We start from the raw sequence: 17,734 nt of genomic DNA on the forward strand, positions 1-17,734 counted from the left end.
GCCACCCGAGTAGAAAGGCTGACCGTGAAGGTTCGACACGTGGATGCGCACGTACCCAAGAGTCGGGCTAATGAAGAACATCACAACAACGAGCAGGTGGATCGAGCTGCCAAGGTGAAAGTATCTCAGGTTGATCTAGACTGGCAGCACAAAGGAGAATTATTCCTAGCTCGTTGGGCTCATGATGCCTCTGGTCATCAAGGGAGAGATGCAACATATCGATGGGCTCGTGACCGAGGGGTGGACATTACTATGGACAGCATCTCCCAGGCTATCCATGACTGCGAGACCTGTGCTGCGAACAAACAGGCCAAGCGAGTGAAGCCTCTGTGGTATGGCGGACGATGGTCAAAGTATAGGTATGGGGAAGCCTGGCAAATTGACTACATCACCCTTCCCCAAACCCGCCAAGGCAAGCACTACGTGCTCACCATGGTGGAAGCAACCACTGGATGGCTGGAGACCTACCCTGTGCCTCATGCTACTGCCCGGAACACCATCTTGGGCCTGGAAAAGCAGGTCCTGTGGAGACATGGCACCCCTGAGAGAATTGAGTCAGACAACGGGACTCATTTCAAGAATGGCCTCATAAGCACTTGGGCCACAGAACACGGAATCGAATGGATATACCATATCCCATACCATGCACCAGCTGCTGGGAAGGTGGAACGCTGCAATGGACTGCTTAAAACTACCCTTAAGGCACTTGGTGGAGGGACCTTCAAAAATTGGGAACAGAACTTAGCGAAGGCCACCTGGATGGTCAATACCCGAGGGTCCATCAATCGAGCTGGTCCTGCCCAGTCTGAATCCTTGCATACAGTGGATGGAGATAGGGTCCCTGTGGTACACATGAGAGGTATGTTAGGAAAGACTGTTTGGATTAATCCCACCTCGGGCAAGGGCAAACCCATCCGTGGGGTTGTCTTTGCACAAGGACCTGGTTACACTTGGTGGGTGATGCAAAAGGATGGGGACACCCACTGTGTACCACAAGGAGACCTTATTTTAAGTGAGAACTGTGTGTAGGATTTCATTATATATATATATATGTGTGTGTGTGTGTAGTTTAAGGAAGGTATTGATTTGGGATGATGTAGATGGTAATAGAATAAGGGGTGGATAATGTCCTGGGTTGAAGTATATTCTATCACCATCTTCATGAACTGTTGAAACCAGGTGAGGCAGTGCTCCCTGCCTCCTCCACTCTGGCTTATCTTCTGTTAATGGGCCATCAGCACCTTTGCTACACAGCTCACAGATAACCCCCTCCTGGACTACCTCCTGTTAATGGGCCCATCAGGCCTTATCACATGACTCACCATCCCATTGTGGGATGCTCCGCCCAGAGGGAGAAACCAAGCATTCCAGCCTGGATATAAGCTGAGACTCTGAACACCAGAGGGGCGCTTACCCACTGGATTCCCAGAGGACCCGAGCTACCAGACCTTTCTACAGGATCACTGCTTCAGGAAGACCACCTCATCTGGACTGCTTCCATCACTACGCTCAGGTTGTATTCTGACTCTGTCAGTGGTCTTTTGTATTATTGCATCGATTTTATTTTACTTTCTTTCTTTTTTTTCTTTTTTTCCTATTAAATTGTATCTCTGACTTGGAGCCTCTCATTTGTTTTGTCTTCAAACTACTACACAAGGTATTCTTCCTTGCTTCTTTATTGTAGGGGAAAAAAGCACATCTGGTGTTAATTACGACAAGCTTGTGGATTTTGATCCTTGTTTGGGCCATTGACTTAATAGATGGACTCGATCCTTGTGGGTTTCTTCTAACTTGAAATATTCTGTGGTTTTGCCAAAATATGCAAATAGTGAGCACCCATCCGCTGGAGTGTACCACAAAGAAGTGGTAGCAGAAATGTGCTACCACGATCACTGGGGCTCTGAGGAGTAAATAAAACAGCTCAATAGACTGGTTCAAGTGCTACCCAATGCCCTGCTCAGATCTTATTGCGTCAAGTAGCCAGTGGCTGGCTGTGCTGAGCAATAGGAAATCGACAGGAAAAAGTCTCACAAATGGCTGAAAAAAAATCACTGAATTATTTGGCTGCTTTCTGGACTCCTTTGGAGAGCACAGATGGGTATGAAAATCATTTGTTATTTTCCAACACTTCTGAAATACTAAAGATGTCAGAAAAAAAAAAAAAAGTGCTGGAAGTGTCTGAGCCAGTAGACACAATTATAGGTGATGTCAAAATGTTTAATGTAGCGTCTCTATACTGCAGTGTACATGACATCTGGGAGAATGAATGAACAGGAGGGCTCTAGAAAAGATGGATTTTTATGGATTGAGTGGGAAGCTGAGAAGTGTTTGGTTCACTTTTAACTCATCTTGCAGATCCAGATTTCATTATAACTTCTACACAAAATGAATCCCAAACCAGGTTTTGGTGTGTCCAGAGTTGCCTTTGTAAAGAAGGCAGCTCTGTAAATCAGGGGTGCCCTGCTGCCGCTCCAGGGCTGGGGCTGAGTATCCCTGTGCCAGGCGGCTTTACTGCAATCCCTCCCAGTGCCTGGCCGGGAACCTCGGGGGGTGGGGGGGGTCACTTGGGTGCCTTGGGAGCCACTGCCTCCAGAGAAGCAGGAACTGGTTGGTAGGAGAAGCTGCAGCAGCTCCTAACTAGTTATCAGGTTATTTCCTTGGTTGCAGTTTCCTGTTCGCCACATGTTGCTGCCAAGCCACTGAACTCTGACTTACTAAAGCCCAAACAGCCAGGGAGCTGTCACCCTGTTCTCCAGGATCTGCTCCACTCCTGCAGCTTGCAGAGGGTTTAGAGGGAGTTGTTTTTCAACTGGGGCCTCAGTGATAACAAACACAGGGCTGCCATGGTTTGCGCATTAATACCCAAATGAAAATGCCTTCCATCAGGGCACTCATTAGGCAGCTTCATAATCTCACCAGGCACTAACACTTCCACCTTTACTTCTTCCTACTGTACTAGATATCTCGCTCACCTCTGCCCCAGGGAGTGATAATTTATCTACTGCTCCACTTTCCCAACAAACTTCCTTGCTGACAGCAGAGTACTTTCTCTTTCCACCCCTCTTCTTTTCCTTCCCCGCCTCTTCGAAATGCTCCTACCCTACTTCAGGTATATATTTTTTTTTCCAAATTAAAGAAAACCAAGTTACAAACCTGAGGTAAAAAATCATGGTCTGATCACAAAAGATAGATAAAGGATGGGAGAGAAAACAGAAGGTCAAAGTCATTTTCCCAAGGATAGCAATGGATCCAGGAAAAGAAAGCAGATCTCCTGGGAATGCATCAGACTGCAGCCACCTGGGTTGAGCTGGCTGTGGGAGCATCCAGTTTTCCTGGCCTGACCTTGGAGCAGAGCAGCAGCTGCAGCTGCAGCCGCTGTTTTATTCCAGCAGTAGCTGTGCTGTCGCCAAGGGGCACAGTGAGCACTGAGACCTTGCTGGCAGCTGGTCAGCACTGGGCTCTGGCTTCCAGTGTGGAGGATGGAGGAGATGTTAGGGCTTGAACACAAGATTCATAGAGAAGGTATTATTAGAAGGGTCACTTAGTACAGGAAATGATGGTGCTAAATGGTTGTGGTCATTGCTTTTGATAACAGCCTCTATTTGGCTCCTTGTGAGGGATGAGCAACCCTTCTCTGGAGACAGGCAGGGAGCAAGTCTGGCAGCCTGTCAGCCATGTACAGTTTGCCCATAATATGGAATGTGGTGTTTGCACTGGAGCCAGGTTCTCCTGCCCCACACAAGGAGTGAAGTGAGCCACAAATGTTCAGCCAGGAGATTGCCATAGATTGTATTCTGCGGGCAAAGGTTTGCTCTGCAAGGTTGTCTGCCTGCTGTTCACGGGAGCAGTGTGCAGCACGTAGGTGCAATAAAGCTGATATATTTACACCTGGTTTATGATCAATGCTTAGATCTCTGCTTTGTTCAATCGACAGTCCGGTGTTTAACATAAGCCTGGAAAGGTCAGAGTCCACCAAGCCCTTGCTTCAGCTTGCCAGTGTTTGAAAAGCAACTTGTGTCTATCAAGTAAGAAGAAAGGAGAGGTCACCAGAACACATGGCCCCTCTGGTGGGACTGTGCCCTTGCTGGCTCAGAGCAGGCTGTTGGAGTGGAGGGACTAGGAAACAACGTTTCTTACAGCTGCACTGTGCCTTTTGATCTTTCCTCTGACTCGTTTTCTGCACTTCCTTCAGCTGAAGAGCTGCTCTCCCCTCTGTGCATATGTTTGAGTAGGCTGAGCTGTTGCTGTTACAATCCCTGCTGCCATTAGCATACACATTCCTTCTTGTTTGTCACATGAAACTTATATCTTCCAAAGCACTTTGTGCTCCTATGTCTTTGTGAAGATCGTTTGTTTTATGCAAAAATTCTGTAGGATATTTTGATCATCAGTAAGCAAGTCAGGAGTCCTTTTTCATCCTTAGGCATGAACCACAGGTTGCCCCCTGTGTTCTGAAGTAGTGAGCAGGTGTTAAGTGAAGAGACTGAAGTCTTTGAGATTTATTTTCAAGCACTCCTACTCATGATAACATAGGGCAGAGAACTTCTGCACCAGTTCCCTATGTTGCTTGAAATTAAGCATGTTTTCTAGAGAACTAGATTTAAAAACTTCAGGTTTGAAGATACTTTTGTGTTTAATTACCCAAGAAAACTGCCTGTGGGACATTAAAAATATCCCCAAAGGGTGATAATTCTGAATGCACAGTAAGTTTCTGAGATTCAGCAGTTAGTTAATTCTTACCATGTGCTGCTTTTATTCTGCGAGACTCTGAGATCACGTGCTTACATATTCTGTTCCCTCCTTCTCAGGGGATTCCCACTGTTTAGAGAAGCAGCTCATGCTCATTCATGGGAAAAAATGAATTCCATGGCCCCCAAAGAAATGGGCAAGTAAGATTGCAAGAGCTTTCCTTGAAGAATTCTGCTTCGGTTTTGCCCAGAGGGACGTTTTTGCAACCTCAATGAAGTAGTTATTAGTGCATAAAATTACTGAAATTTGGACTTTTGCAGAGGAGAGGAAGGATAGAAATAAGAAAGGAGGATTTTGGTAACATCAGCTGCACAAAAAGTAGAAGATAGTAGCAGTCTACTAGTACTGAGAGTCTGTCATGGGAGTGGGAGTAAGGACAGATGTCTTGTTCATTGATACGTAGGTGAAAGAGGAGGTATGTGGAAAACAGAATATTTTAAGCAAGACTAGTAGGCAAGATAAAAGACAAAAATAGTCTGAAGGAAATAAATAGTAATGGTACCACTGGGAAAAGAGATTTGGGCAAATAGAATCACTATTGTATAAGGTGATTGGCTGTTCTAGTTGAAAACAATGGAAAAAAAAAGGCAGAACAGAATATTTTTCTAATACTATTTCTGTCAAGTAGAAGAGTCCTATACTGAGATTGTTTTGAAACCCCCAATTTATCCTCTCTGTTATTACACACCTGAAGTTGTTTTCATGATTGCATTTCTTCAAGTAATTTCACTGACTTTTTTTAGAAGTTATTTTTTTTAAGGCTCGTATCTTAAATGCTTTGGCAGTAATGAGGTTTGGATGAAGATGCCAGAGTTTTAAAGCCAGAATCTCTCACTTGTGCGTTCTCAATGATCCCCATATGATGTCATCTTTCTAGAACAAGTGTCATCAATATTCTTTTTTTTTAAGAGGTTATGTCTGGTCATTATTAACAGTTTTGCTTGAATATTGATTTAGCCCACTACCTTGCCATCTAAGCAGAGTCTAATACAAAGCAATTCTGACTTTCTGTTGTCTAGTCACCCAGGTTTTCTTGCCTTCTTTATGATTCTGGCAGCAGTTGCAGTTATTTTGCAGCAGTAAACTGTGTAACTCACAGAACTCACCAAGCAATTGAGTTTCTCAGTCTACAGGTGCAGACTCTTAAATGAAATTCATCATCAGGTAGGGAGTAGTTCGCTAGTATCCTTGGTGGTAGGATATTCTGGCCACAGATGACGTATTTAAAAACACAAAGTTCTGATTTTAGCTGAGTGTAATGAGCCAACAAAGAATGAAAGTGAAAATATAGTTGTTGATGAACTTATATAGAACAGAGAGATTCACAAGCACTTTTGAGAAAAGCTCAAAAAGAGCAAGGTTGAACATTGCAAGGAGGTGATTTGATCACTCTAGTACAGGTTAAAAATGTATTTTAAAGTTACTAGGATTCTAGTGCACATGTAGGCTATCCTGGATGTCCCATTGCTCAGGTGGTAGAAAGGCATTTGGCTTTCAGCCTTTTGCCTCACAGCTTACTTGGCGTCTGTGGTATTTTCTGTAACCACATACTTGAGTATGCGGCATTGGCTTTCTGCTGTAGCTGAGGTTTAGCTAAAATTAAACTGTCTTCAAACTAGTAAACATAAATCTGAATTCTCTCTGCTTGTCTGGTATCTGTATCACAAAAAATCGTGTACCAAATGTGATCCACCCTCCATCTTTCCCTGTCCTTCCTTTTTGTTCTCCCCATTTTTGTCTGTGATCAATCAGATTTCCTTGCCTGCTTTGAACAGTCCTTTTCTGGTCTGCAGTGTGGGCTCTGGGCTGTTCCTTTTGCCAGTGGCATACACACCCTCATGCTTACACATTCCTGCTGCACTGATCTGTCCCCGATTCCCATGCAGAAAAGATGAGTTCCAAGAGCTGTTGAGCACACAATGTCCTCTGAAAATGAACCTGCAGGTTCCAAGAAAACTCCACCAAGCTACTTTCTGACTGGAGTCTGCATGCTATAAACGAAGCTTTGGAAAATGTCAGATTCTAGTCTCTATCAGATATATGTGCCCGGTCTCATAAAGTAGCCTAATTTACAATGCTGTCATAAGAAGGGCCAGGGATGCCTCTAATGGCTTTAAGACCTTTGCCCTGATGATGGGAGGTTGCAGGAATTACTTTAACTTCGTTTTTTGTATCTTAGTTTTACACTATTGAAAATGGCAGGTCTCTTTTTACCTTCCAAAGCAAAACATACAACTGCCGGAGAATTATTTTCTTCGATGCCTTCAGCCTGATGCATGAATAGAGCAAAGCTATATTCATATAGGTAATAGGTAAAATGGGTAATAGGTAAAATAAACAGAAATTTGGCCTTGACTGAAGGCAGTAATAGTTACATACTAGTTTTGTAGGTTTATGGGGACATTGCTGAAGTCATATTAGTGAATTTCCTAGAACTGTGATTTGTAAAAAGCTGCAAAATGAAAAGAAGATGCTGTCCAATTTAAATAATTCTCTTTGGTGACATAGCTGTAAGATAACTTGTAAATTCTAAATTAACATTGATCTGTGCTGTGTCATTTCATTGTCTAAGTAGATCTGACAGAGTAAGTTTAAAAGCCATGATTAATAGTATATATTAACTTTGAAACATATCCATTTTAATAGTTTATCTTTTGACAGTATGTCTTAAAAAAAAATTGTGGCATTTTTGTCCAAACCCCCCTCCTTTTAGTTTTTTTCTTTATGAAAACATCATAAAAGGCTAGCACCTTATTTTAGATTAATTTGCTTTCTTTTGTTATTTTTAACACACAAAGCAGAAATGTCATATTGGTGTAAACATCTATTTGTGGACCATAAGACTATTCTGCAAGGCATCCTCAAGAGCAGATCTGCTGTACTCAGGCCAGTGGATTCTCAGCTTGGTAAAGATAAGAGTAGCTCTTCACCTCTGCTGGTTTCCACAGCTCCACTGGCCCCATCGCTGTTGTCAGCTTGACACAGAGCCCCAGCCCATGATCCATCCCGCAAGCAGCCAGCACCAAACTTTCCCTGAGATCTGTCTCAGCCAGAAGCAGCTCCTTAGATTCTAGGCTGATCCCAGCCAGTGGACAGAGTGATTCATGCTGCCTGAAGATTAGCGCCTGAAAAGTCTTACCTCTCTCTCCCTTGACTCTAACAACCAGTTTGTACTTGGCACTTAACTCTCCGTGGGCAAAGTGAAGTGTTGGGAGAACCCTCCTTCCCTTTTATGTTCCACAGTTGTAGATAATGGACCTGAGTGCTGGGAGAAAAGTGTGTGCGCCCAGTGCAAGCAGCTGCAGGAAGTTGGGAGCTCTCTGCTAAGTAGATTAGAGACTGTAACCACGTCCTGAAGTTTTATAAACTTCTTACTCAGTTCTTATTCGGCAGAACTCTCTGTGAAACATTTCCACTTAGTCAGGGGCTATTCAGCACAAATGATTGATCAGAAACATTTCTCTAATGTAAATCAGCCTTATCATGTTTAAACACAAATACAACTCCTACCAGCCAGGATGTTATGCATACTGGGAGTGGGAGGGATGCAAACAGCTGGAAGCATTCCCTGTTTACACATTGCCATACTGCTGCTTTGCACAGTTGGAGAATTGCAAAGGAGCAGTTCACTGCAGAACTGCAGAAGGAGCAGTTCACAAAGAGTTTAAAATGGTTTGCCTTACGAGCACATGATTTGCTTTTCATTTCATGCTTTGATTTCAGTCCTCTGTTTGGGCTAAAAATAAGGAGACAGAAATATTAAGTGTACTGGCATTTTATTTATTTCACTAATTTCACTGCCATCTTATAGAAGAGAATACCTTCCCTCCAAATACTTGTTTCACATTTCAGAGATTTCTTTCATGCTGCTGGGAGATGTATTTTCTGTCTTTGAAAGTACCATAAAAGTACAGTGAACTGGCTCAAGCTGACTCATGGTTGGGGCAGATGATGCTTACAGCTCAGCTGATTCTGGATAGCATCGTAGGTTATTTATACAGCATGTTTAAGGCTTTCAAGTGACTTGTTTGTTCTTCCTTATTTAAAATTTAATTTTATACCAGGAAGGCCTTGGGTATTTATATAACAGTTTTATCTGCTGCACCTCATCCTTTTACTGGAGTTAAACTGAATAAAAGTAGTGTAATTTTTGTTTGGAGGCTTTTTTATTTTCTGTTGGGAAAGGATGGGACAGAAGTGAAAATGAAGGTTGTTGCCTGGACATTTTTGCTTTAGTCATACTCTCAGCCTTGACTTCTAAGTGCAAACAGGAACTTGAGTCACTTGTGGGAAAAGGTGCAAACTTGCTTGTGTCACTTCACCTGCAGTGAAGGTTTGTCCTTTGCTCTTATTTAGTTATTGAAGTAAAACCAAATGACACAGCACTGATAAATCCATATACTGAACTACTTGTATCACCTTACTGTCTTTATCTTACTGGACTTACTGTCTTAAGAGCACTGTGGTATTTCTGGAAATAAGCTTTTTCCTGGGATACAGAAAAGTGAGCTAATTTAAAAAAATCTTTTTTTTTTTTTTCACTTGGTCATTTTAATAATTTTTTCTTCTCACAGAAGTCTAGTAAAAGAAATACTCGGTTATGAGATAATTTATGTCTAAAAGAAAATCCCAGGATGGTTGTATTAAATGTTTTGCTGTATGACAGAGAAGATCTCATCCACCAACTACGCAATATGCAGTTAATTTCACATAGGAGTTCACTGACAGTTTTCTCACATGGCACTCTCATGTGGTATTTAGGGTTTCATATCCTTAAGCTTATATCCAGTGGTAAAGTGTCCCCTCAATGATACAGAGTGCTTTCCTGGCTGAGCAAGGGATGTGAATTCTGGTGTCTAGCTCCTTAAACTTTAGATGTCACCCCCTGTCATCTTCCTTTCTTTCCAGTACTGGTAAATAAAAGACAAAATTCTATGTGATTACATTTCTTGAAGTGAGGGAAAAGAGGTGGATTAATTATTGTGTAAGTTGAATCTGAGTCTTGATCTATTTATATTTATACATATATACATATATATATATATATATGTGTGTGTGTGTGTATACATAGATGCGTATACATATGTGTGTGTGTATGTGATTTATGGAGGTTTTTCTCTTCTGCACAAAAATCTTTTTTTAAACAGCATCAGAGTGGTAACTCTCTATACTGTCTGGTTTTAATACTGATTCAGAACACTTAAGTAACTCATCTAGATGAAGTAACTATTTACTCATTTCTTAAAACTATAGGCTAAATTGTATGGGCTAAATTCAGGACTAAAACAGTTCTGCTTTTGATTTCTTCAGCAGTGTTATTGCAGTATTCTCTGATAAGAGTAACAAGTTTCATGTTAGCATTTAAGTTCCCATGTTTCATACTCCCACTGGTGTACCTATTTGTTCTAGGAATAAGTAAGATTTGTCACTTTTTATTTTGGATAGGTAATTGCTCTAACTTATGCTGCCATATGACCTTGAGATGCTACTGCTGCTCATGATTTTTCTCGGGAAAAAATGAACCTTTGTGAACATGTGAATTCATGTGAAACTAGTGAAGCCTCTTCAGCTAAGTGCTTGTACCTTTATGGTTTCCTTGCTTTTTAAATGAGCTATGGTAACATTTCAGTTTGATATCAACATTTATTGTTTAACTAAACTCTTCTTCCCTTCTCCTGTGGGGTGTTTGGGCAGCAGCATACAGACTGCAGTACTTATGGTTGCTGCACCCTGTTCTGACAGCATGAAGAATGGTGCTGTGCTGCTGGCATGGCTCAGCTGCCCTGGGCTTATGCCATTTGCTTCTTATTAGGCCCCTGGTTAGAGTTATCTCAGCAAGGAAATGTCCCATGGTAACTGCTGAAGTTTTTTTGTTTCACAACCGTTTTTCTACTGGTGCTCCAAGTCCCCACCCCAGAGCAGCCTCCCCACAAACCCTCATCTCAGGCTGCTGCTGTCGGCCTTGGTGCTGCTCTAAACATTGTGCTTGTCCTTGAGTGTTTTTCCAGATGCTCAGCTGCTGCAGGACTTTTGGCTACTGGTGCTGCTCGCCAACTCCAGTTCAAAACACATTCTTCTGTTAAAAATATTCCTCAGGCAACCAAAAATATTCATATCTCATCTCTTTCTGTATTTGCTAGAGATCCACTTATGGGGTCCAAACACTATGGGTCACATATGGATGCACCTGTTTCTAGTGTTGCGATGAGAAACCTTTCATATTTTTCTATTAATTGGGCTAAAAAATGAGCCAGTAGTGTAAAAATACAATTTGGCTGTGTAAAACTGAGATACCGCATATATACTACTTTCTAATATACTACCACCCACTTGAAATTATTATTCAAACATGCAAATTGGGTAACCCAAAAGAAAAGCCTGGCCACCTGTTCTCTATGGCCTGCTTATTCTGTTGTTCCACCATCCTTTGAAAATTATTTTATTGAAAACACTTTTGCAAGCTGGCTGGCTGTTTTCCTGGAAAAAGCTTCTGAATAAATAATAGGATGTGGTGGAAACTCCATGGAAACTGTGGAGCTGTCAGCTCTGTTTCCAGCTGTTGTCCTCATCCACATCTCCATTGTAACCAGTGGATCTATTAAACTGTAAATCTTGTGGTTTCCCTCCTGACAAAATTCCAAGTCTTTTCCTTCACATTTCTACTGTGCGGACAATTTTGGTTAGGTTTTTTACAAGCCCATGAACTTTATCCAGAAGGCATGACCATCAGCAATTACCAACTTGGTTGTAATAGTTGGGTAAACCTGTTAATCTAGAGTCCATTGGCCTCAAAGACTCACTTAAACTGCAATACCAAAAAGGAAAATTAGTCAAAATCAAGCATGGTTTTGATTTTTGCGAGATATCCTGTGCAGCTCTTTTTGGGCTGGGCTCACGATGGGCTCATATTATTGTGAGTTCCTTAATCTAGAGTTCCCTGTGAAGTTTGGTATCTTAGTCAGAGTATGTATTTAATATAATACCTATGTAAAGAAAAAAAGGGAAATGTGAGTACTTTAGAACAATTCTATTTCACATGACAAACCCAACTTTTTTCTACTACCTTAGTATGTTATTCTGTGTTATATTTTGTTTTGAGTTTCTGTTTTCATAACGTAAAGCTAGTTTCTTATGTTTTATGTTCCTCAGTTCTTTAGACAGTGAGAGAAAATAACACCCTGAAGGTCCTGGCAGAAGCTTCTGAAGATAGAAACTGTACAATAGGTGTGGTGTGCTTTTCCTCTGGGTAATGATTCTGCAAGGCAGAGCAGTGTTGCTTCATGTGGGATTGTCTCATTTTAAGGCTGTTAAAAGAGCAGTTACATTATGATTTCTTTTCCCACTAAATTTTGCCAAAAATATTTTTAAAACGGCATTTCATTAAAACGGGTCAGACTTTGTCACACAAATAATTAGAAAAAAAAGGCAGCAACTTCTCAAAGAGAATTAAAAGTACTTGAGTTTCGTACACAAAGACCCTAATTTTCCACTGGAGAGTAGGGAAAAGGAATGGCTGGCATGGACTGTCCTCCTGTCTCTTGTTTTCTTGAGCAAGAAGAAAGGAAAGATGTTCCTCCCATAGTTTTCTAATAAAACTGTGACAGAAAATTGAAATAGTGCCAACAGAACTGAAACTCTAGTATTCTTCATTGCTGCATTAAATTGAGCCCAGTAATGGAGAAATGTACCTCAGGGCTGAGCATCAACTGAGTTTAATGCGACTTATTAAAAAGAAGACTTTCCATTTGCAAAACATCTATCTGTATATATAAAATTATTTAAAAAAAAATAAAAGAAGAAGAAGGCAGCTTTTCTTTCCCCCAGCTTAATCTAAGAACACTTTTGTGAGCCAGAAGTTGCTGGACCTGCCTGTCTCCCAGCTCAGAGCTGTACCTGATCACAGGGCTGTAAAGTTCTGCTGCCTCTGGTGTTGTCCAGCCCACATCCGCACAGCTTCCTCAGAAACTCCTGCTCTGCTGAAGGTCTGCCAAGTAAGAGATATTCCAGACAGACCATTTCACATTCAACAATACAGAGTTCTTTGGACGAAACTTGGTTGCAGAAGTGATCTTATAAATAGCTCTGTCTTTTCTTTGGCTATGGCACCAAGCATGGAGATAGGAGATACTATCTTTTAGTGTGACCTTGGGCTACTTTTAGCTTAAATAATAATTTTAATGGAGCTTGTAAGCAGAGTTTCACTTTCCTGACCCTCCATAAAATCTGTGATGCAGGTATCAGCTTTCTGAAACTTGCTAACATCTTTTCCCTGGCAGGGGTAGGAACAGGAGCTGTGACCCTGGGCCAGATGGCTCTGGAGCAGGACTTTGAGGGAAGTGGCAGTGCCTGCTTGCTATGGCTCTTCCCAAGGCTATTGATCATTGCTGCGGACACAAAATAGATCAAGTGGCTGTGCTTTTTTATTTTACAATCTTACTTTTTTAGTGTACAAGGTGTACAAGCCTTACTGAGGCCTCTTCTGCTATTGAGCAATAAAGTATTCCCTCTTCCTGTAGACTTTCTTCCAGATACATTTTCTGCTGCATACCACGATACCAGCTGATTTTGGAGCCTTTGTGTCTGTGAGGGCGTTTGACAGATTTCTCGCCTCGTTGTTATAGGCACTTAATTTTCTGAAGAAAGTTCTGTCTCTCTGCTGAGGTTTTTTTTTTTTTTCAATCTATACAAGAAAATTAAACAATCTAAATATGCAGAATTTGGTTGGCAAATGGAGGGAGGAGGATTAACATCTACAAGTATTCAAAGGACACTGACATCAAGGGAGGAGAGGAATTTGTTAGGAGTATCCAAGACCTTATATTAGACTCAAGAATAACTAAAACCAGAGCAAAAATGTATTTTTGGACAAGTACAAGGAAAAAGCCTCCAAGGTTGACTGCTTTGTGGATGAGACTCCAGAAATAAAACCCTTTTGTCTCACAATTTATAAAGTTTTCTGGAATTCTGCAGATAGAAGTATGCAGTAGAAGGATGGAAAAGGTGACCCAAGAGTCATGATTGAAGTTCTCTAGGGAGAAATAAATTTGTTATTGGTGTCATTTATACGATGGCAGTCTACAGACAGAAAATAAGACTAAAGGGAAAAGCTCATCCATGCCCTGAGAGAATTGTTGGCTAAAGCTCTGATCTGCCATTGGGTCTGTAGAGGTGAACCCTGGAGACGCAGGACTGTGGAATTCCAGTGCCTGGAGGGCTCTGCAGAGCCTCATATCTGTCTGCAGGGTAAGATCTGTGTCAAGAGATTCAGCTTCAGCTTGTATCCACTGGCTGCAGGTAGCACCATCCTGGGTGTTCAGGTGTTTGATCTGGAGCTCTGGGAGACTTCATTGCTGATGAAAGCACCCATCTGCTTTATCTTTCCCATTCAATGTCTTTGTCCTGTTCTAAAAAGTGGTACCTCTTTGCTGGTAAAAGAGAGTCTCAGCAGTTTCAGAGAGTGCTCCCCAGCCCAGGATCAGGTACACAAGTTGCTGGTGCGTGTTCAGACATCCTTTCCTGATACTAGAATGGACTTGTCTGCCTGACTAATCTGATCTGTGAGTAGAGAAGAAACTGCCCTTCCCCTTAATTTTTTCAAGTAACATGTCTGAGAATGGTTGGCTCTTGAAAGTGTTTGTGGCTTGGCCTCTAAGTCCCTTTCTAGGAAAATGAGAAGCTTTTGCAAACCGGATGATTACAGGACAATGCAAAACAAGCCCCAAACCTATGTTTGTTGTCTTGTTATGGGACTTATGTACAGAGGCTGTACAGAAAACTGCTTGGGGACATTTTATTTTAGTTTCGGACATTTATTTTCTCATGTACAAAAAATATTGGTATTCTATTTTTAAAAATTGCAACTGGAATTTTTCAACCCTATAACTTACTTAGGGAACGCATTTGAAATTATATGAAGCCTGCACTGTTGAGATGAAGGTATGAGATCAGCAGCAATCTCTGTACTACTTTCTGAGGCAGTGTTACTTGAATTTTGTATGTTAGTCATTAATTTTTTTTTTCACTGAGGGATCAGAAATGCACACTGTGTTGGAAATGCAGCCACATCATAAAATTGTCTATTTTTAAGACATGAAATTGTATCTAATGAAGATTTCTCAAGACCTGCACTCACAGTTGTACTCCTTAGTTACTCATTAAACCTACCTTGGAGCCTCCGCATACAGAGGGACATATTTTCTTCCCTGTTTCCATATCTTCACATCTCTCCCTTGCTTCCTTTTATATTTTTCTTGCACATCAGTTCCTCCATCATCTGTTCAGTTCAGTGCATTCTCCCAGCCTGAGTTGAAAAATTTTAAAAATCCTGAAGGAGGCTTACAGGATGGAAGCAGCAGGAAATGAGGGTGCAGAAACAAAAAGGAAGCTCTTACTCATGAAATGGCGTGGCACTCTCGGCAAGACAGGTAAAAAATGTGGTGAAGAGAGAAAGAATGTGTATGCTTAAAATCCAGCCTGAACTGGGACCATTCCTCTTTTACTTCTTCCTAGCTTCTGCCTTGCTGACCTGAGGACTTTGGCCTTTATCCCCACAGTTAATGAACAGGAGAAACACAACCCCCCGTGAAGCTAGCCTACACCAAAAAGGATGTGTATAATATGCTTATTTTTCAGGGACATCAAGAAGTAACCTTTGAACTGAAGTTTACTCCAGTAAACAAGACAAGAACTTGAGTTCTGAGAGTGGATTGTGAGAGTAAATATTTCTGCTTGAAGTATTTTTTACATTCCAGAAATAGCTGGGGTGTTTTATGTGAGCTGTAGATATGCAATCCATTCTAAATTGGTATAATTTTCCTTTCAAAATGTAGTGTTTATCTCTCTTCTAAATCTTTAACAAATATTTTAAATTAGACTTATAACAGTTTTCTTGTCGGACATGGACTGTTCTTTCAGCTCACAATTATTTATTCAGAATTACATTGGGTTTCATCACCTGAGTATGTCTGTCTTTTGCTTACTGCCGTAACTAGTGTTAAATGAAAAATGATCTGAACTGACTTCAGTCAAAATTAGCTTAGTTACTGATGGCTGTACAGCAATGGCCAAATGAAACATGGAAAGGTTTGCAGTAGGCGTTTAGGAAGGCTGGGAAGGCCCTGTGGTTAACTGGAGATGAGCTCTGTGGTGTCATGGTTATGTTCCTTGAAATATCTGAAGTAGCTGAGGAAGAGCTTGTTTATGCATTTCTGCACACCAGCCAAAATTACTGCAGAAGCTACAGTTGAGCTTCTGGGGTTTCTTCAAGCCGAATACCATTTAAGACATTGTAGTCACTGTTTCAAATGCTTCCTAAAATCAAGTCGTTGCAGATAATATCCATGAAATTGTTTTTCTTTTTTATAGTAAGAAAGAAAGTGTCTTTGTTTGTCAGATGTAATCCCTTTTTATAACCCAGTTCTTCCATTGTTTAGACCCTCTTACTGATAGCTTCTATTAGGGGAGCAAATTGTCTCTAATTTGGAATTCAGAGTGGACAACTTGTGGACAAATTTCTATTTTACCTTTTAAAAAAACAAATCACTTTTCTGATCAGCTTTTGAGTGTGAAAGATTCTCTCATAAACCACATTTAATTTTTCCCTCCAAACAGTAATGATCACATAAAATAGCAGCACAGAAGACCTATATGCCTTTCACCAATCATTGGAGACTTCATGTTTGTGCGGCCGTAATATCAAATTTAATGGGTCTGTGGATATGTCAGTGAAAGAGATTCATAATGTGAGAAGTAAGATACTGTAATTCTTTACTCAGCCCAGCTTTGTGCTCAAACAACTGACCTGATGGGGCACTGAAAGGACTTCTTTCACACACTTGTCCCCCATTGTGTTCTGCAGGGGCCTTCACAGCATTAGAAGTATCTGACACAATTCCTGCTTTGTAGCAGTCCTGCTTATACCACTTTGGGTCCAAAGCAGCTGAAATACGGAGTCTCTTACAGTGAAAGAGGCTCTTTATTCATAGACTGTAAAGCCATAAGGGATCCTTGAGATCAAACTAGATGATCTCCTACATAACACAAGCCTTGCATAAATGCCTATTTGAATAAAGCATATATTTCAGAGAGCTTTTCACTTTTTGCTTGAAAGCCTCAGCTGATGAGGAATCCACCACAACCAGCTCTTGCATGTTCTTTTACTGTTTGCAATTTACAGCCTGAAGTCTGTTGCCAGTGTACAGCCTAGATCACACTGCTCCTGTTTCCAATCTGCTCTTTTTTCCTCTGGACTGTGACCAACTCACATTTTTTACTTTTTCTTGCACAGTAGATATAACAAAATGTAGAGTAGAGTAATACCATATGTTTAGAGAGAAAAATTTAGTAAAAATATTACCATTCAATTTCTCTGTAGTTTTATTCAAATACATGCTACTCAGTTCCTACTATCAATTTTCAAGATTTACCATAGAATGTTAGTGAGAAATATTTAGGTGTGTATGTGTTACAGATGCAGGTAAACCCCAAGGGCATTTTCAGAGAGACTGGTAGGAATTTGGCTCTGAGACCTCAATGCCTTTGTAAAGGAATGCCTTTGAAAAGTAATGTTTCAGTCACTTGCCATCAGTCCAGTACAACTGCAACAGGTCAACATCAAGGGCAGGTATTCGTGTGGCTCTGAAAATGGTAGGGCTGGATCAGCATTCAACTGGTCCCAGGCAGAGGATTCTGGTGCCTGAAGTTGCTTCTCACTGTCTGTCCTTGTGTATGAGACAGGTGTGTTCAAGCATTCCCAGGCTGTTGGGAAGCTTGCAATCACCTTTCATTAATTTGACACGATTAATGATGTGATGACGTAAAAAACAATTTCAAGCAACAAATACAAAATGAGCAACTACAGTCCCAAATAACATTAAAAAAATGAGTCTTTACAAAAAAATGGGAGAATTGTTTATATGCTTCCATTAATTATATGCAGCTCTTACAGGAAACTGTCAAGACACACTCAAAACTTTGCAACAGTATT

Source organism: Chamaea fasciata, unplaced genomic scaffold (genome assembly GCF_029207755.1).
Source record: "Chamaea fasciata isolate MVZ Bird 193981 ecotype frontalis unplaced genomic scaffold, bChaFas1.0.hap1 SCAF_1, whole genome shotgun sequence".
NCBI classification, from domain to species: domain Eukaryota; kingdom Metazoa; phylum Chordata; class Aves; order Passeriformes; family Sylviidae; genus Chamaea; species Chamaea fasciata.